The 21547-nt window shown below is 41.7% G+C and overlaps 1 protein-coding gene across 1 annotated transcript in view; it reads right to left on the reverse strand.

Annotated features, from left to right (window-relative positions):
* The window catches only part of LOC148508013 (uncharacterized), an 81987-nt gene extending 80603 nt beyond the window's left edge, over positions 1–1384 (reverse strand). The window contains exon 1 of the mRNA XM_088445151.1: positions 1332–1384. The gene's annotated coding sequence lies outside the window, so the exon portion shown is untranslated. The remainder of the gene's footprint in view (positions 1–1331) is intronic.
* Between the last annotated feature and the right edge of the window lie 20163 nt (positions 1385–21547).

Below are 21547 nucleotides of genomic sequence, written 5' to 3' on the forward strand. Positions count from 1 at the left end.
CCCCTAGTACAGCAGATCCCCTCAGACAGATCATCATCTCCCTCTAGCACAGAATAGCTCCCTCAGACAGATCATCTCCCCTTAGCACAGTATAACCCCCCACCAGACAGATTTTCATCTCCCCCTAGTGCAGCAGACCCCTCTTCCCCTCAGACTGATCATCATCTCCCCCTAGTACAGCAGACCCCACTCTCCTTCAGACAGATCATCTCGCCTTAGCAAAAATTAGCTCCCTCCGACCCTCCCCCACAGACAGATCATCTCTAATTAGTACAGAATAGCCAACCTTTCCCAGATCATCAGCCCCATGGTCCTTCCCCGGCTGGAGATCTCATGAATTTCAAAGAAACCAGCCCAGGTCTTCCTGAATTCTGGGCTAGCACTGTTAACAGGCACTGCAGCCAGCCCAATTGTCTCCTCTCCACTCTGCCCCCTCCCCAGGCTGTGAAATTAACGCCAGAGCCGGCCAGCTATGACATTAAACTTTAACTTCACAGCCTGGGGAGGGGACAGAGTGGAACAGGGACAATCATGCTGACTACCTGGGTGGTCCCTGGCCCCGCAAATTACCTCATGCAAGCCGCCACCAACCCCCAGACCCACGCCTGCTGGTGCTCTTCACTGCAAACTTCCTCTTCTTCGATGTTGCCGTGGCATGTGATGCAGCATGTGTTCTGATTGGGGTTTTAATAGGCTAGCTAGCCTCTCTTCTCATGAGAGAGGCTCTATAGCGGTCGATGGGTAGATGTCAGTGACAGGCAGCCGGGCTGTCATGCAACTAAAAAAAAATACAAACACCCAGGTGATGTGAATTGGGGGGCAGGGCCACAATTGAGAAGTGGCCCCACAACCAAATGGCCCACCGGGAGTTTGTCTGCAAAATATAAAGGCCAATCTGCCCCTGGCCCTGTCTGAGAGAGTTAGTATCAAGTGCTACTATGAATACAGTGCAGCTACTTATCAGGGCTTAGTGACCTGCTCCGTCCCCTGGCCAGGTAGCTTGTGAAGGGGTCACTGAATTACAAATGGGTAATTAAATGTACTGACTCCTCTCAGGTTGCCCCAATATCTAATCCCTAACTAGCATTCACATTGACACGGAGTGACAGCTACAGTACATGCTGATGCACATTTCACTGTTGCTTCGTCAGGTTAATTATATTTTTGTTCCTTCTCACTACTAATTTACTTGTTTTAATATTATTCACTGCTAATTTTAAATGAAATGTAATATGTTATGTTTTAAAGAAACAGTCTGCACCCATTATACCTACTTATCCTCTTGTTCTTTTTTAAATATTCTATACACTGAGAGCTAAGATTAGTCTTACCTGAGAGACTATAGAGAGGTGCAGGCAGCAGATCAGGACAGCTGATACTGATCCCTACTTGATATGAGGGAGAGAATGAGAACAATGTACCCTGTAGCACTTTTGCTCTTGCCCCACCTCTGTAGATGTTTCCCAGAAATCTCAACTATTTACTTTCATTCTAAACTACAATCTGAATTACACTGGAGATTTTCAATAGAAACACAGGATTTTACATTTTAATCTTAAATAGAGAAAGTTACTTAGAAAGCTGCTACGTATAGCAATATATGGCATAGTGTGTACACAGCTTTACTCTCTTATATCCTAAATTGTTATTCGCTCTTCAATATCATTCTTAGGGGTGTATTTACTAAAGTGCAGGGGTTTAGAAGTGGAGTTGTTGCCCATAGCAATCAATTAGATTCTAGCTATTATGTTGTAGAAGGTTCTAGATAAATGATGTTATAATAATAGTGAACCATGTAAAATGTATACTATGCTTTGTTTAAGGGCACTATGAATCATCTGTAGTGCTGTATAGGGAAATTACAATACACACATAAATACTCCAATATTTTCAAGCAGACAGCACACATTCGTACTGTAGGAAAGAAAACCACCGTGAAATATCTACTGTGTACAACTGAGTTACAGATAACAACAATAGCAGACTGTGACCCAGTGCCCTTTGAGGGCAGCCAGACAGGATCAGTGCTGCTGAGTGAGTGGGGGGCACCTTGGAGACATGAAGAGTGCAAGGTGAGAATCATATGGGTGGAGGACCATGCCCGTGAGAGCTTTCAGTCTAGGGGATTGGGTGGAAATTAGGAAGAGATGAAAGTGCATGACAGAGTGCATGTGTGGAGATTTGGTGGGCTTTGTTGAACAAATGTATATTAAGGGCATACTTGAAGCCTGGCAGGTTGATAGAAAATCTTATGGGTTACAGAAAAAATAAAAAAGTTTCCATCCAGCGCACTTCACAAAAACCATCAATAAGGCTTGAATACTACATGCTAATAGAAATCCAGAGGTCCTTGTTGCATATATTTGCAAATAAGTGGTTAAGCACTGGGACCCGTCAAGGCTCCTGTCAGGCTGTGCCCAAGTTCGGCCGTTACTCACCTCAGCGCTGGCTTCCCCTGATCTCTAGAAGGTTAAAGACACCAGGTGTGGTGGCGAGTGACGCGCTGAGGATTATACCTGGAGTCTGCTCGGACATCCATGTGCTCGCTCCATGATGTGGTTTCTGTGGTTACCATCACGGACACAGCCATGACAGTCTATTTTCACCTGACTAACCCTTAACCCAATGGTAGCATTGGTTGCTGTCAGCTGACAGTGTCCTCCAATGGACTGCTACCTGAGGGTATATATACCGAGCTCTGGACAACAGGAAGTTGCCTGTACAACGTTGTTACTTCCAGTGTAAGCTTGCTGTTGCAGCGTTCCAGGTTCCTAGCTCCATTCTCTCAAGTGACCTATTCCTAATGTGTTCCACGGTGTGTGTTGTCAGAATGTCTTCTGAGTACAATCTGTTTAGAGTCATCTCCTATGCTAGCTCCGTGGCTGAATCCACAGTGTGTGTACTTAGTACATTCTTCAAGTACGATCACGTAATACCAATCTCCTGTGTCAGTGCTGCATCTGAAGGCGCAGTATGCGTACTTATTACCATCTCATTATATCATCCTCCAGTGCCAGCTCTGTGTCTGAAACCATTAAGTGTGTACTCAGTACATTACTTAAATTCAAACCCCCAATATCTATCTCCTGTGTTTCCCTGTGGTAGTGTTCTTCCATTTTTTCCCACTTGTGCCAGATACTTGACCAAAAGGCTGTGACCTGCTTACTGGGTGCAGTTTAAGCCCAAATCATGCTTAGAGGGGTCACTGGTGAACACCTCCCAGTAAGTTAGACTCTGCACCTTTGGTCAGGTCTTGCCAACATCCGGTACTAGTGGAAGAAGACACTAATCCAGGCCCCCCACCTTCTGTTCCATCCTCAAACTGAATACACGTCTTCTAACTCCGTGGCAGAGATAGACCCTAGCCAGATCGTGACAGCTCCACTGTACCAGCGTCCCTAATGCTACATAATAATAGCAATTATACATATATATATACACAGTTACCGATGCTGGATCCGATGGGGGAAGGGATGTATCATGCTGTATTCTGCAGTGTGGATTCATTAGCAACATCCCCCATCTGCCAATGCCACTAGCGACTCACTTGAGCACGCATATCATGAATACACACTTGACTATGTACCCGATGTGTCACTTCGATCTGTAGAACCGAACAACATATTTTTTAGTGTATACCCAGCATTAGTGAATGAATGAAGAAGCTACGATGCCATTCATATCACTGCCAGGATGCCCCTAGCCAACAAGAGAAAGGGACAGGAGTGTGTTGTGACTGCCCACTTTGATTGGTAAAGGAGAATCTTAGGGGGGTATTCAATCTGAGGCGAAAAGTCCAAGGTCGGATTTTTCGCTGTCATCACTGATTTTTCTGGGATAAAGTATCGGATGCGTGCCCGCTTTATCCCAGTATTCAATTAGGATCCGGGGAAAATGCGACCCGGCGGAAAGGTAAGTATGGAAAAGTGCAGGGAATTTTCGGCAAATATTCCTGTCACCACCCCTAAAGATCATATGGGAAAGATTTCTGGACTGCACAACCTGACTATATATATGATGGGAGGTGCTACCTGATGAGACTAATTGCAGGCACAGAAACAGACAAATCTCAGGTGCACAACTCCAAATTATTAATAATATATATACATGCAATAAAATTTTGCAATCAATAGAGGTTTTTATCTTAATCATGGCCAAGGTTATGGGCCTACCCACCATCGGGTAGGTCCCTAACATACTAGGGTTCAAATCCAGAGCGCAGGACCCCCCAAAACTGGCCCAGCCAAGCCGCCCCAGGGCACCACCATAGTAAGAAAAGTGCAGTGTAAAGAGATAGTTAGGAGCAGCTGCAGCTGCATATAAAGAATGAAAATAAAAAAGTGAAGTACATATATATTAAACACACACAGTGAAGGGTTAAAATGTGTTATAAAGGAAAATGTGTTATAATGCGGTGCCCTGAGACAGATTAACCAACACAATCCAAGGGGACCCACGCCCCAATACTACAGTATATAACTTGTAGGACTTACCTAGAATTGTGCCAATACAGTGTGCATATACATTACCATACTCCATGCTTTTAAACCAGGGAATTTTCGGGAAATATTCCTGTCACCACCCCTACAGATGTCCAGACATGGGGGATCACTATGGGTACCCGTTTTTGCCCGCTGAAGGGAGTCAAGGTTTTTAAATAGCTACGGCAGGTGTATAAATGCGGCTTTCAAGAAGGTGGTGAAGAATAGCACTTAGCTTATTTTTTTGGCCCAAATAACTATGCCCATTAAATTTGGGGTACATGAAAATGGGAGCATATTTTTAAGTTCCTTAAATGATTTTTAAATCTTCTTCAAAAATGCACCTGCCGCTACCACCCGCAATGAAGAAAACAACTGGCACATACATGGGGGCCCCGCAGGAATAAATTGCGCTGGTTTAGAAGTTTGTCCCCGAACATTTTTTTTCACCTCCAAAACTAAAGTAAATTTTCTGGAGTGTCCTGACAATTTTTATAAAACATTTATTTATTATTTATTTATTAACAGTTTCTTATATAGCGCAGCATATTCCGTTGCGCTTTACAATTGTAAACATTAATAGAACAAAACTGGGTAATAACAGACAGATATATGGGTAGGAAGGCCCTGCTCGCAAGCTTACAATCTATAGGATTTTTGGACACAGATATCTTTTAAAGGACACTCCCAGGGGTGCAGGCTATTTTTTTTAAGCACCCCTAAACCCCAATTCTACACTTTTTTTCGCCATGTAAAACATGGTGAAAAGTTATCCCCATTTTTTAACAAAGACTTTTCGCACCGGCGAAAAGTCTTTGAAATTGAATACGGGGTGTCGAAGTCAAATAAATGGATGTGATCGATTGCAATTATTATCTGACGATCTAGTCGTCTGCTGTCTGATAAAGAGTAAATCGGACGCTACTTTGCGTTGGTGCAATCCAAGGCCACCACACACATACACTGATTCACATAACGCACACACATAGACTTATATGCTTACAGATAGATGCTTGTACGTGTATCCACATGCATACACACAGACGCCCTCGTGCATCCTCACATACATACATACGAACACTTCCTACACCAATGCACAGATGCACATATGCGAACTCATAATGGTTCCTATTTACAATAAGTTAATAAAGAGAGTTATTAAAGGTCTTTTTAACAAGTAATTATGATGAAATATGTACGTAAATAAGATCTATGGTTTAGAACATAGTAGACATGTCATGTTTGGTAGTATATTAAATCCCTGTTCATTTGCAGATTTCTGGCTATATCAGCAAGGAGATCGCATCATGCGTCCGCTAGTTACGATCTATAGAGAGTTATTGGTTAGCATGTTAACATTTTGTATGTAGTGTCTGTAGCCAGTTTAACCAGTTCCTCAGTGGGAAACTACCGTATGAACTAACCAATGACCAGAATGACCAGGAGCAAGGACCAATGGAATATGCCAGCTTGTCTCTATTGTTCTATCTGTGACCTGTAAGGTATATTGGCTACTGCTCTGAACACCATAAGGGAGTAATTTTCCCTTCTTAGATGATCACAGGCTTCAGGATTGATGACTGAGAACTGGAACCAGAGCGCTAGCATATGTATTGGCTGTACCTTGTATTTTATTTGCTTTTTGCGCTAATTGTTTAGATCAAAGTATGTTTTACTTTTTCTTGCATAGTATAACTTTTTGTGCTTTGGAGCCACAATTGGATTGGAAAGCAATTATTTCACTTTAGTGATTAAGGGGTATCCATAGATGGGGGCTCACAGTTGATATCATGTTACCGGAAGTTGCACGACAGCGTACGGATCTCGGTTCCTCAACAAAGGGTGGAAGGCGCCATACGCAGGTAAGAACGCACTGTGTTCAAAGCCTGTTACCATTCAGTGTTGTGAAGCTGATGTCCGTTATTGTGTGATTTTAAGGAGCGCTGATTAGGGACTTGGGAACAAGAGAGAAAAGTTTGTTTCTTTTATTGTCACTTTTGGCGCTAAAGTGCTACTGTTATATATTTCTCTGTCTGTACTCTATCCCTGTCTTTTACTTTCTCTATTACTCTGCTTTGTTTGCCCCCCCTTCCCCAACCTGTCCTCAACTCACATACTATCTCCCAATCCTGATGCTATCACATTAACAACATCTACAGAATCAGACTGTTCCTCATCCTGTAGGAAACAAATAGTTTTGCAGCACAAAAAAAATGGTAATTTGCTACTCGTGGTGGAACGTCTTAACCATGCTAATCATATCATGTCATATGAAGCAACAAAGGAAAGGTGTGTAAGGACACATCTGTTTGTTCAATACCAGAATTGTGATGGGTACGAAAATTTCTCGACAATACATGACTTTCTAACTTGTGTTTGAGGTTTCTTATATATTCTTCTATTCTGAATTTAAGTGGGTGCTTAGTCTTATCCACTTATTTCAAACCACAGGTGCACTCATAAATGACTAATGTAATGTTACAGTTAATAAACCTCTTAATGGGCTGGTTTTGGGGTGTCCTGCACCCCAGATGTGAACCCCAGAGTGTTAGGGACCTGCTCGATGAGTTGACCTGGACGCTGGTGGGGCAGGCCGTCACATTGGCCATTAATATGCCAACTACCTTTGAAATTATATTTAATTACAAAATACATTTAAATTTGAAAAGTAATGATAGCATAGTGCGTCAGCAATTTCCTTTTCTGTGAATAGTACTTCATAATCTCAGCTGATAGCACCTTTCGTTATTTGGGTGTGCAGTCTAGGACCACTCCTCACACTATATAGCTGTATTTATCACCAGTTTTAATAAATTCCTACTGCCAGCTTCCCGACTGTGCAATTCCGACAGGGGACTAATGATAGGCGTCAAAATCCCGATGCCTATCATTATCCCTATGCCGGGAGCTCGAAGCCAGGCATACCAATGGAGCTAAGCTGGGCGGCAGGCACGGACAGCCGCAGGGGGTGGGTTAGGTTAGGGGCTCCCAGGGTGGATTTAGGGTTAGGCACCACCCCTGGGAGCGTTAGGGCTAGCCTAGGGGAAGTGGAGGTTAAGGTTAGGTACCCCGGGGGAGGTTTGGGTTAAGCCCCACCCCAGGAGGGTTAGGTTTAGGCTGCAGGGACAGGGGGGTTAGATTTAGGCACTTACGGTGGGGTTAGGGTTATTTTTAATCCCATAATTTGAAAGATTTATCTTTCTACCTCATGCCTTAGGGCCAAATTTTAACAAATTGAGAAAAAATATGTATTATTATTGTATCAGCTTCTACTAAACAGCACCAGCATATATTAATCTGACAAGGCGATATTTTAAGCATCCTTTCTGGAGTTAAATACATAAAATAAAGCATTTTCATATACTTCTCTATATGCGAGATACATCTTCACATTATATATATTGATTTAAATAATTGAGACCATTCCTTCTCATCTGATGATATATTTACATCCCTTTCCCACTGAACTTGTACCATTGTTTTATTCTCTAGATTAGCTTTTAATAAGATTGAATACCAAAACTAAATTCCTCCTCTCCGAGAAGGTGAAGTCATTCAATTTATTATATACTTTGGTACGGATCTCAAACTTTCTGTAGATATAGAGAGAGAATGGATCCATTGTGTTATTTATAAAATTCAAATGATGGAATTGCGAACTTTGTTTGTATCTCATTAAAAGACATTAATACATTATTATGGTATATACCATTTAATATATGTATCCATTTACAAATCTATAATTCCAGATTCAAATTTGGGATAAATCTATTTAATGCTTTAATAGATGACCTAAAGGTGTGGAGAACTGACCTTGAATATTCATTAATTTATCCCACCCCTTAAGGACTACTTTTGCTGCTTTTTATGTATATTTTGATAATATTCTATTTTTAGATGGGATCCATATTTTTTTTTATATAAGCTACTCATCAAGTCATCTTCTAGATTTACCCAAGGTTTGGGTATACAGTATCTTTTTTAAACCAATCACTAATTTTGTTTATCAGGCAAGAAGTTTGATAAAGCACTAAATTGGGAAATTTTAATCCTCAATGTGTTCTAGGTAACATTAGATTTTTTTGCCAATCTAGATCTCTTATTACCGCAAACATATCTAGTTAATACTGCATTACATCTATACAGCCAATATTTAGGTAGAAATCTTGGTATAGAGTGAAATAAATAAAGTATTTTAGGAAGGAGAAACATGTTAACTGCTGCTATTCTCCCCAGCCATGGAATTTCATAATTTATTCAATCTTTTGTAAATTGGGTCTATTGCTGTAATAAAGGTCCATAGCTATAATATATATGGTTTTCTTCTTTTACAACTAAAAAAATCCCTGTTTTCAAATTAAATTTTCTTTAAAATTTTATAAATCTGAAGAATTCAGTTTTACATTTATTTAATTTAGTGTAGGAAACTTTTGTACAGTATATTCATCGAAAATATCTAATGCAATGGGGAGAGAGGTTTCTGGTTTGGTGAGAAAAAACAGGACATTGTCTGAAAATAGACAAATCTTATGTTGTTTTGTATTCATCGAAGGACCTGTTATCTGATTTATGTATAATCTCTGCTAGGGGCTCTATAGTTAAAGCAAAAATAAGTGGTGACAAGGACATCCTTGTTGAGTACCATTGCTTATAGAAAATATGGATGATATAAAGCCATTACAGAAAACATGGGCCTCATATAAGGCCAATATCGTTGCATATAAGGCCAATATAAGGCCAATATCGCATCTGAAAATCTACAAATAATGCCACATTTTTCAATGACTAATTGCATATATCCCCAATGGAGCCTTTCAAAGGTTTTATCTGCATATAATGACATTACTAATAATTGTTCTTCCTTATGGGCAAATGTAACAAATTTCACCACAGAGAAAAATAAAACAAATGTGTGGTTTACATGCTTTCTCCCTCAATTGAATAGGTTATGAAACCTTTAAGCTGGTCCTATTTTATTTCTTAGAATTCTATTCATGCTTAGATCTTAAAATAAATGTAGAGAAAAAGAAAGAGAAAAAAAATACATACAAACTAATATATATAGCTCTACCACGAGAGCTATAATAATAATAATAAGAAGAAGAATACTTTTATTTATATAGCGTTTTTCTCCCATTGAACTCAAAATCGCTTTACAGACATCAGAAAACATGGTACATTGTACAAGGATTTGGTGTTGCAAAAAAAGTAGAAAACCACACCGAGATAATTAAAATCAACCGAAACCTAGAGAGCACAATAAGTATATTGCAGGGTTGGTGCAGACATTTTGGGAATTAACTTCTATGGGTTAAATATTCCACCCAAAAAGGGACCAAATGAGGCAGCAATCTTGGGCGCACTATGTAGGATTTCCCTGGGTGGAATAGTTACGCCTAGAAGACACAAAATGGGTGTGGTTGCAGCGTCCTGACGCTAGGAGTAAGGTCCCACCATAATAGTCAGGTCCATGTATTTTTCATCCCATCCACGAGTGTACCAGGTGAGGCAGCCATGGTGGGCGCACTATGAAGGTTGCACTGTAGGAGATAAGCCATACAAGAACCCAAGGCATATATGGGAAAACTGACACATGAGTGGCAGTATGCTATACCCTGTGTGAATAGATCCACATAAAGTACATCCTGCCCATGCAGGATGAACTTTAGTGGATGTATAGAACACCAGTATATCATACAGTGGGTTGGAAGTACATTTTACAGAACAGGGAATAGTAAATACAGCAAATAGTGCTGTAGTTCGGGCGTGAGCTTTCCGGGTGACTGAAACATTTGAAATATGAAATGCACTGAATGAATAGATCCACGTGTTTGTTCATCCTGCCCAAGAGAGAACCATCCGAGGCAGCCATCTGGGGCGCACTGCGTAAGTTACCTCTGGCAGGGTGTGCAAGTAGCGGAAGTATAACGTCCAGGTGGAGAAAAAATAAAAAAGAATAAATGGTGACTGTATTTTAAATTAAAACTATGTTAAACTTATACAGAAATTAATAAATGATAGAGTGTTCTGCAAAAAGCAATAGCGTCTCCTTCACACAAGTGTGTGGTCTTGTCACATCCAGCAGTTTGTGGGGTTTCGATTTGGCTGCAGCATGAGACAGCAGCCCAACCCAGTCTCAGGGGAGTGTAAATGAAGGTTGAGTGGCAGCATGCCTGTGCTGCTGTGTCTGTGAGATGGTTTAAATTTTGGTTAGAAAGTAGTCAAAAGTCCAAATCCAGTTTGAACTCCGGTTCTAACTCAATGCTTCAGATGGCATGCTTAAAATGCAGGCTAAGGTGGCAGGCCAAGCCTGTGTGTGTAGGCTTTATAATGAGACCCTTTTGCAGGAGAAGCTAGGTCAGCTGGTATAGTGGGAGGGAATGTTTGAGCAGTTTGTTCAACAAGCTAATTAATGGTGGGGGAAGATGCAGCCTCACAGTTAGAAAGCAAACTTTCAATACAGACTATTCTTGCAATAAAAGGCATCAGATATGGAAGATGGCATTAGTTTACCTGGAAAAGAGATGAAAGATGGTATTAAATATCAACTCCGGTTCTAACTCCATGCTTCAGATGGCATGCTTAATATGCAGGCTAAGGTGGCAGGCCAAGCCAGGCCAAGAATGACCTGCAAATCCCGAGGCTAATATATATGGGGATAGTGGACTATTTTTCCATCACCAGTAATAATATATGTAACTTTTTAATAGATAGATATATTCATGAAACATACCAATATCAAATAAAAAAAAGAAAAGAAAACTTAGATTCTATTTATGTCAATGTTATAGCTATAAGTAACTAAAATACCAGATCTTTAAGAACATCTAACCTAGTGATACAAATGTTCATTTAAATAAATGTATAATTTAATTCTAATAAAGTTAAAACATTCTATCTACTTCTATGTTTTTTGTGTGAGGTTCCTTACCTAACTTTAACTAAGACTAAATATCTTTAACATAATACATTTATATGAGTATAGAATATAACAAGACTACACCCTTCTAATTATCTTTATATACATTCTATAATATGTCAGCTATATTTTACGTAAACACCAAATCTTTAATTACATAAGTGCATTAATATGGGTATAGAATTTAAATTTCTTAATATACTTTCTGTGTTTGCTGAGAAGACCCTCAAGTTACATACACAACCCTCAGATCAAAAAGTTCGCACAACAAATAAATAAAACCAATAGCTTTAAAGATGTATATATTAATTCTAGCTTAAGATACATTTTTAATTTTTAATACAATTTTAGATGTAAATAATTTATATTTCTTACTGTGATTTCGTATGTTAAAACATAACATAGGAACAGATTTGTCATCTTTCTAGGTCTTTTATTACCAAGTGTCTACCTTGGCACTAAGCAAGTCTCCTCTCACTTAACACCCTAAACACGTATTTATTCAATTCACCATAAAGTCATTTTAAACCTACTTGTGACCACTCCTGTTGAACCTTTTGTACCTCTCCAGTTGTTGTGGGGAGGTATGGGATTTTCCAATAATCAAAGGCTGTAAGTGTTCTTCTTCAGTGGTCAAAACTTTGGTAGTTCCTTCATAAGCAACAATTAATATGAACGGAAATCTCCATCTGTATGAAATATTTGCTTCTCGAAGTGCATTTGTGATCCTGGCAAATGAGCCCCTCTTTGTAAATGTTGCTACTGATAGATCTCCAAATATCTGCATTTTGGCAAATTCTGTTGCTGCAGTGGTCAACTCTCTGGATACCCTCAGGATCTGATCTTTAATATGATAATAATTAAGCTAATTGCATCTCGTGGAAATTTTTCAGGGGCCTCTTTTGCTTTTGGTATTCAATAAATTAGATCAATTAATAACTGCAGCTTAGGAATGTCAGGGAGTAGTTTCTGAAAAATATCTCTCACAAATTCATTAAGCTCAGATAACTGAACAGACTTGGGGATACCTCAGATCAGGGGCAGAACTATGGGAGACAATGGAGGGGCACCTCCTCCACTGCCCACAATATATTCACCCCACTTAAGGCTATTCTATATTAGCGTTTTTGTGCATTTGTGATAAATAGATAGGCACTATATTTACTTTCCTTTTTTTTTTAGGTGGGCACCAAATTATAACTTGCCTCCGTGCATGTGGGATGAATTCACGCCACTGCTTTGGATTTTAGAATTATTTCTATGTCATCTATCTTTTAAGTTTGCTAACGTAAGTTTATTATTGGAGGTGACCATCTGTCTCATTTTATTTTCTGATTGGTCAGTACTTTCCCCAAAAGCAATAACTTCTTTTGTTAGCTCACATGTTTTAGAGATAACTTCATTTGAAATATCTTTTTTTAAGTCACTAATTAATTGGAGCAGTTTGCACAATGCTGTAGGTTCATCCATAGCTTCTTCTAATACAGGGAGAAAAGGAGAATTCACCATGAAAGAAGCACTAATTTCTCCTAGGGGTAAATTTACTAAAGTGAGAATTTTAGAAGTGAGTTTTAGAAGAGATGTTGCCCATAGCAACCAATCAGATTATACTTAACATTTAACTAGCACCTTCTAGAAGATAATAGCTAGATTCTGATTGGTTGCTATGGGCAACATATCTTCTAAAACTCACTTTTGAAAACTGTCACTTTAGTAAATTTACCCCTTAGAGTACAATTTTGTGGAGAGATAGATAATCAATATTTCTGCTTATTTGGAGGTGTCACTGTAGTGGGTTTTAAAATAATTACTGCAGGGGTGCTGGAGTTTTAGGCTTCCTTGTTGCCATCTCAAGACTCAAAAAATGTCCAATTAAATTTCACAACTGTATTCCTGTTTTTATCTTTTTTTTTCTTCTTTACATTTTATTTTAACTTGCTTAGAGATGTCTATACAATATGCTTCAATACAGGTAATGGTAAGTCAGCCACATATTTTTTGTTAAACCACCATTGCTACAGAGTATTGGAGTTGCACATTGCGGGGCATTTTAGACTAAATTACTTTAAATTAGTTCAGCTGGACTTGCAGACATAATTATAGAATTTTACTATCTCTCACCTTAATAAATGTTTTTCCAGAGCAAATTCCAGAGTCTCTTTTATCCACCACAATATGATTGTTTCAGCATTTGGTTTACTCCTTTGTTTGCCCCCTTTTAAATTAGCAACCCATGGCCCATCCTGTGCCTTCTCTCTCTCTCTACACTTCTCTCATACATTGCTGCTTGCAAAGTAAGGGGAGCCTATACACGACCACCTCTCTCCAAGCCTCCACTCATAAAGTGCTTCCCTTCACTGCCTGCAGTTGGCTGCAGACTCGTATCGCCTCTCACAAGCTCTAGCGAGCTCCACACTCCACAGGTTGCAGCAGCATCTCAGCTGGTCCCCTCTCCGGGGCTCAGGAAGAGATGCATCTACATGTGTCTCCGCATCTCCCTGGCCTCTCTCCCAACCTATATATCGGCATGCACCGCGGCTCTCAATAAGGACCAATGGGCACAGCTCAGCCACCATCTGGAGGGCTCAGTGATTCAGCATTAGGGTATTAATTTTATGTGGTCAATATTTTTTATGTGTTTGGTTATCTACTTTATTAATTATATCCATGTCAACTTCTTAGGTGAGGCTATACCTATCCAATTTATTTGGTTTGGTAATTATTAATTTATTTTGAAAGTTGTCACCTGCTAGTCGCTTATATCTATATTAGGCAACTTAAGTCAAGTTTATGTACTAATTGGTCTATATATTCTATATTTAGTGTCCATACATGTTACAGTATCTAATTCCTCTAATCCAACAAAAAATATGCAGGATGCATTAAGGTTACTTTTATTAGATCCCATTAAGTGAATTGGATCTGATTTTTATATATCAATTTTAAAAGGTTTCAACAAATATCCAAGTGATTTGGTTAGAGCTCTGCATTATTGAAATGTAATGTGCTCACTGCATGATTTTAATAAGGGCTTCCAGACTGTAGAAAGTAGTAACCCTGAGATAGCCGTGTTTGCATGTTATGTACGCTCCACCGCGGCGTTACTTCAAGAGACCAGATTTTTGTCACTTCCAGCTGGACGCGAATAACACCAAAAGGATGTTAGGAATTGCTGTGACAACATTCTATACTAGCACCACAGCATACATACATTGGGGACTCCTGAATCTGGGATGGATTCTGAGACAGAAACACATAATATTACACCCTCTTTAAGGAGGGGTCACCAAACCCTCAACAAGAGGGCTAAAGTTGGTTATTTTTATAGAACAACTTCCTTAACCTCTTGGCTAGTAGATCTTTTTCTGGGCCGTAACCCTTCCAGTTTACCAAATTTTGGAGCTGGTTCCTGAGCCGACGTGAACACAGAATATTTTTATCGGGAATTATGTATGTCCATCAACACTAACAGGAGTAGGCTTAAAGGCGCATATCCACTACATGATTAAAATGAGAGATTGAACGATAACAACATCGCTATCATTCAATTGCTAATTAATTGTTCATAAATCATGCACAAAAATGTTGGAAAAGACCAGCGATGTGCACTCCCGCTGGTCATTTTTGACATCTATCATTGCCTGAACATGCAGGCCAGCCTGCCAATATCAGCAGGTTGTGCATGTTCAGGCATGAGGGAGGGTGCCTGCACTGAATGACATATCATTCAGTGTGGGCACTGCATAGTATAATAAAAGGCTGGACAGTAACTACTGTATATCGTTATCGTACAGTCCTTCATTGTCAGCAAGTGGATACATGGCATTAGGAATAAGTCTCCTGTAAAAGGTCCTGGACCAAAATTCAGGTTTCAGCAATGAGATATGAAAGACTCTGGGGATTCGCATGAACAGACGTAATTCCAATTTATGGGCTTCTGGATTGATCTTCTTGATTATGGTATTAGGGCAAATGTTTCTAAAACTGAATTTTCTGGACGGTTGTCGGAGTGGAAAATTTTTAATGGCAAGCCAATCTATGGGCCTGATTCAGACCCACTCGCGAGCGGCTGTCTGCTCGCAAGTGGGTCGATGTTATGCACTGAGCATGCGCACGACGGAGGGAGCTCCGACGTGCGCATGCGCCAGACGCGACGAGCGAAGGATTTCCCTTCGCTTGTTGTGTCTCTTCAAAGGGGGCGTGCTGTCGATGGTGACTGACAGCACGCCCCCTTTGCTGGGCGTGCCGGGGGCGTGCCTCCCTGACGGGGGCGTTCCCAAGGGAACGCCTCCCGTCAAAAGCCGGCCCACTGACATCACTAGTGATGTCAGTGGGAGTGATTTTGGCTCTGATAGAGCCAAAATCACTCCGAGCCTTGCGGTTGAGAAACTCAACCGCAGGCTTTTCTACGCAGTTTCGATGGTCGCGATGGTCAAGACCATCGCGGCCATCAAACTGCACGCTCGTATAGGCTGTGGGTGGTGACCCACAGCTATACGAGCGTCCATGGGGACGCTCCATAGTTATGGAGGACGGCCCTGATTCAGAGCGTGCGCTCTGCTCAGAGCGTACGGCTCTAAATCAGGGCCTATGTCTCTTACTTTATATTGGAACTCATGCGATGACAGTCTGCTGCTGTTTTTGCCTTGGTTTGGATGTTAGATAATGCTTTCTGAACATTTTCTGAAACTCTCTGCAGTCTGGAGATAGTATCTTCTAAGTCATCTGCCTTAAGTGCTAAAACTGGAGAAAATTAAAAGGCTTGAGGGTGAAAGTCAGTAGTGCAAAAGAAGGGACATCTTGGATGCTGAATAAGGGGAGTTATTGCAGGCAAACTCTACCCATGAAATGTGGTCAGATATAGCAATTTTATAAAATTGGGAGATGTAGCAACAGAGGTACTGCTCCAATACTTGATTGACCCAATCAGTCTTGCCATTCAATTGTGGGTAATATACTGATAAAACTCAAAGCTCAGTTTCTAAGGCTTTATAGAAGGTTCTAAAAAAGATAGCTATGAACTGTGTACCCCTATCCGACACTGTATTTAGCAGAGTCTCATGAAGTCTGAAGACATGCAAAATAAATAGCTCAAACTATTTTTGGCTGAATTAAGTGCCTCCAGAGGGACAAAGTGGCTACTTTACTGAACTTATCTACCACCACCCAGATAGTGTTAATTACCCTGGGCAAGATGAGATCGACTTTGAAATCCATGGCTATATGAGTCCATGGAATTTCAGGGATAGGTGGTAATTTACATAGATCCAGAGGTGCTTTTCATGGTGACTTCATCTGTGCACAGACTGGAAAACCTTGGCTGAGTTCTGGCCACCAAAGCAATTAGGCCGCCAACTGAAAAGATTTGCTAATTCCAGGGTGGGCTGATTTTTTGTGGTCATGAGCTTCTTCAAGACCATCAGTAGCTGATGTAGACCGTAGTAGACCATAGCTCCTTAGGTACAAAGGTTTTGGAACTGGTAGTCTGGGGTGGAGCACGTCTTTGTGCTTGTTACAATCATGTGGATGAATATCTAGACAAGACACCAATAATCCTGGCACAGGTACAATAGGATCCGCAGGTAATGGACCAGCTTGGTAAGGCATAAAACTTATAGACAGGGCATACCTGCCAAAGCACAGCCAGCATAAAGATGCCCATTACTGCCTTTTCATATCCATCCAATGTTGCAGAACAGCATAAATATCAGACTCTTTGATGCACATCGAGTGGCCATCTTGCCCTTGCAGCAGGTCTGACCAACTGCAAAAACTGTAGCTCTCCTGGCACACAGAGGGTTCTCATGCTGCATAGGAGGCTGCAACTACTAAATTAGGCATGCCCAGGAAACAGTGTTTAAACAATCTGACACACCTGCATTTTTCTAACCACTCCCCCATTACCACCCCCAAACGCTGACTGCCTGTCACTCACTTTGCAAATGGATCCTCTATTCATATGTACTCGCAGTACAATCATGACATGTGCACAGTGCGGCTTATACACAGGCACAATGGCAAACAATCGCTCGATCTGCATAAACATTAGCATTGTATCTGCTGCTGAACCAGACCCTCTGTCACCAAATTTCTTCTGTTCATTATTTGTGGAATATTCTATATATATCTGATCATGAAACTGATGACGTGTTGTATTAAACACTGTGTAACTGTAGCTTGAATAAGGCAGGGACAGCTACTAGGGAAGTCTCTCTTAAGGCCATATATCTGCCCATGAGAGGGGTAGGCAATGACGAAGAAGATGGGGGATTATGTTATAATACAGCCCCGGGCCAAAAGACAGATGTTGTAAAGTTGGGGGGCTTCTCACATGTTCCAAGACCCCTAAAAGGGTGCAGCTGGTAAGGAAATTCATTATGTGTTAGTCATGTTACTAATAAAGCTTTCTAAACTTTCAATGATTTTAGTTTGATGCTTAAACATAGTTGTATATGATAATTATTCTTAGTATGCTTGTGCTTTTATTGTACGTAATGTGCTCAGGTCTTATACCATATGTGCTTATTATACACATTAATCCATAATATATTGTGCAATAATAAGGATTTATGTACTTTTAATTACAAGATTAAACTAAATTCTATGGGCCTGACTCAGCACGGATCGCAACTGCAACAGCGTACGCAGTCGACTGACTGTTGCGTTCTGCGTATGCATCATAGTGCACATGTGCGGCAGCAGCACTGTGATCGCTCTATGGTTATGCAGAGCACGGTAAGCTGTTATTGTGCATGAGGGGCCGACGATGCTCAATGTTCCAGATGTGTACGCAGGATTGCAAAGTATAATGGATGTGAGATAGCGGTAGTGTGACGGCATTGCAATTGCAATCATTAGCATACTTTCACAGCAGCAGACCTGCGTGAGATTATGGAGCTGCGATCACAACAGTGATCCGTGCTGAATCAGGCCCTATGTTTGTAAATATATGTACTGAGACCTCTGCAATCACTATTATGATATAGGATGCAAATCTCTTTACTGGCCTATGGGCCCGATGGTTAGAGCACATCTCCGATGGTGGGAGGACAGTGCATGTGCAGGATGTGTACTGAGCATGTGCAGCCCTTCATCTGTGAGTTCGCTTGCAGAGCCTACCAGTCACAGCCTGATTGCCTGGCAGAAAAGGGGCGTTCCATCGGCAGCGTTCCCGGAAACGGCGTCCTGTCACCCTTCATTTTCTGGGAGGGACGAGGTCAGGGTTTGCATCAATGGACACAGACTTCCTGTCCTCACAAACTGCCAAGACCCAGTCAGGTTGCGGTGAGCTTCAGCTACTGCAACCTGGCCAAAGGGACACCAATTGCAACCTCGGTCGCAGCGTTGGTATAACACAGTTGCAGCAAGGAGGTGTCTGACATCCTTCTACAGTTACATATTAGATGGATGGAATTATACAGCCGCTTGTGTGCTGCTCTGCTAATCTGTCCATCTCTGAGTCAGGCACAGTGTGCAGAGTGCTGGGGGAATTCTTTGTCTGTTATTACATAATGAATCTTCTTGCAAGTTATTTGTAGAAGTTGGTTTTATTCTATCTAAGTTTCAGGATACGAGAATAGAATAAAATGTCATTTTTCAGTGTACTAACTGCCCAAACCGGTATTTCTTGTTATTTTTGAGCAACTATTTCTCCGCAATGACATATAGTAGGACAATCATCTATTTCTCAGAAATGACATGGGACCATTGACTATTTCTCCGCAATGACATATAGTAGGACAATCATCTATTTCTCAGAAATGACATATAGTAGGACAATCATCTATTTCTCAGAAATGACATATAGTAGGACAATCATGTATTTCTCAGAAATGACATGGGACCATTGACTATTTCTCCGCAATGACATAGCTAAAGTAATAATGGAGCTGTCAAACTACACAATGTTCCAGCCCAGGAGGTGTCAAGATCTAAATGCCATCTTACCCTTACCACTTATTGCCCACCCTGCCTTAGACCAAGGAGAAGAAACGTCTAAGAGACTCAATGTTGAAAGATAATAGATAAATATTAAGTATCATACTATTGTGTTAGAAATAAGCCGGATACATAGTGAAATGTTTGTTACTGTACACATTATTTACAGATGGACTGAGATGGCCATGTTTTAACTCAGCTCTGTAGCCTGCTCTTTAATCTTTGGCCATCTCTGCTTTTTCCCGCAATATCCCTCATGTCAACTGTCCGGATCACCCTCCTAACACCCAGCCCTGGGGTGGCTCGGCTGCATTGATTCAGGGGTGTCCTGTTCTCTGGATTTGAACCCTAGTATGTTAGGGACCTACCCTAAAGAGGTAACCTGGATATGGTGGGTAGGCCCATAACCTTGGCCATGATTATGCTAAAAACCTCTATTGATTACAAAATGTTATTGCATAATGTATTTATATATAATCAGTAATTTGGCGTTGTGCACTTTGATTTGTCTGTTCCTGTGCCTGCAAGAAGTCTCAACAGGTAGCACCTCCCATTATATATATTCAGGGTGTGCAGTCCTATCATTCAATAAACCAACACCACTGGTCAAGTAACTGGGCTGTTCATAGTTTGAGTCATCTGCTGGTGTGTGCCTATATAACTCTGCAGTATCAACACCTGCACACACATTGGCCCTCATTCAGAGGCGGTCGGTGGATGCAAGCGGTTGCTCAGAAACTGGGCGGCCGCTTGCATCCTGACCGGCCGCCTCTGTTTCGGTCATTAGGCTGTGGGTTTACACCCACAGCTCTAACGACCGCTAGGGTGATGGTCACGATGGTCATAGACCATCGCGACCATCGGGGCTTACGACGAGACCCTAGGCTAGGGTCTCACTTGTCGTAAGCCCTGGAGAGCTTCTGGCTCTGTCAGAGCCAGAAGCTCTCCACTGACATCACTAGTGGAGTGATGTCAGTGGGGCCTCCCCCAAATGGTAGGCATTCCCATGGGAATGCCTCCGTTTGGGCTGCCACCCCCCCGGCCCGCCTTCCAAACGGGGCGAGCTGTCAATCAACATCGACAGCCCGCCCCCTTTGGAAAGAGACCCACTACGACCAGCGCTGTCGGTCGTAGCGGGTCTCACGCATGCGCACGAAGGAGCCGGCTCCCTCGTGCGCATGCGCACTGGACAAACATCGAGGCGGCCGTGTGGTCGTAGACCGTACGGCCGCCTCTGAATGAAGCCCATAATTTCTAACTGGATCTACTGTATTGCTCCATGAATCTAAAAGCTTATGAGTAGAGACTCTGCTCTCAGCATCCCAGTTGTGACGAGGGAGCCTGAGACCTGGACCTTTTTACAGCTGAGTTAATACCCTGCAATGCGAAGTATTACATCTGACAATGTACAGACAACAATTCCTAGTAGCCTCTGCAGCTGCTCATGAGGTCAGGAGCTGTGTAACATGACCAGTGTCAGGTGGTAAGGTCAATGACAGTTGGAGGCTAGTGGTAGTTGGTAAGGAGAGAGCTGAGGTAATGACCCTGGAGAGCTGAGGCATGTGTGAGGCACCTATTGAGCCAGGCAGAGCTGCGCTGCTGTCCGGTCCTGTGATGGGAGAGGAGAAATGGTGGATTCTCTCACCAGCTTCAGATCACTATTTGAGCAATGGAACACTGGGAAGCTCGAGATGGACTGAAAGGAGGGTCCAAAAGATATAGAAGGTTCCATTCCCACACCTGAGATCAGATCTGTAGCTGTACAGTGCACCATTTACAGTTGCCAACACTATAACTGGATAAGCTGGAGAGGCAGGTCAGGCTAAAGTCTACAGTAAGTGATCCTTCTGTGAGGGCCAGGGGCAGAACTATGGGAGAGAATGGAGGCACCTGCCACCGGGCTCCAGCTCTGAAGGGGCAGCTCCTCCATTGTCCACAACATATTCACCCCACTTAGGACTGTAACTATGTAATTGGGGTGTACTGTCATGGCCACCCAATACATGGCACCCCTTCCAGGCACCAGAGAAGCCACCATACACTAGTGGAGAGCTCCATGTCAGACCATCAGCTGCTGCCTTCATCTATAGCCTGTCTGCATGCAAATTGCTCATTACACTGTCAGTGGCTGTGACGGGGGGTACCAAATTATAACTTGCCTCCAGGCGTCTGGAATGAACTTACGCCACTGGTGAGGGCTATCTCAAGG

Source organism: Taudactylus pleione, unplaced genomic scaffold (genome assembly GCF_031769625.1).
Source record: "Taudactylus pleione unplaced genomic scaffold, aTauple2 ptg000377l, whole genome shotgun sequence".
Lineage (NCBI taxonomy): Eukaryota > Metazoa > Chordata > Amphibia > Anura > Myobatrachidae > Taudactylus > Taudactylus pleione.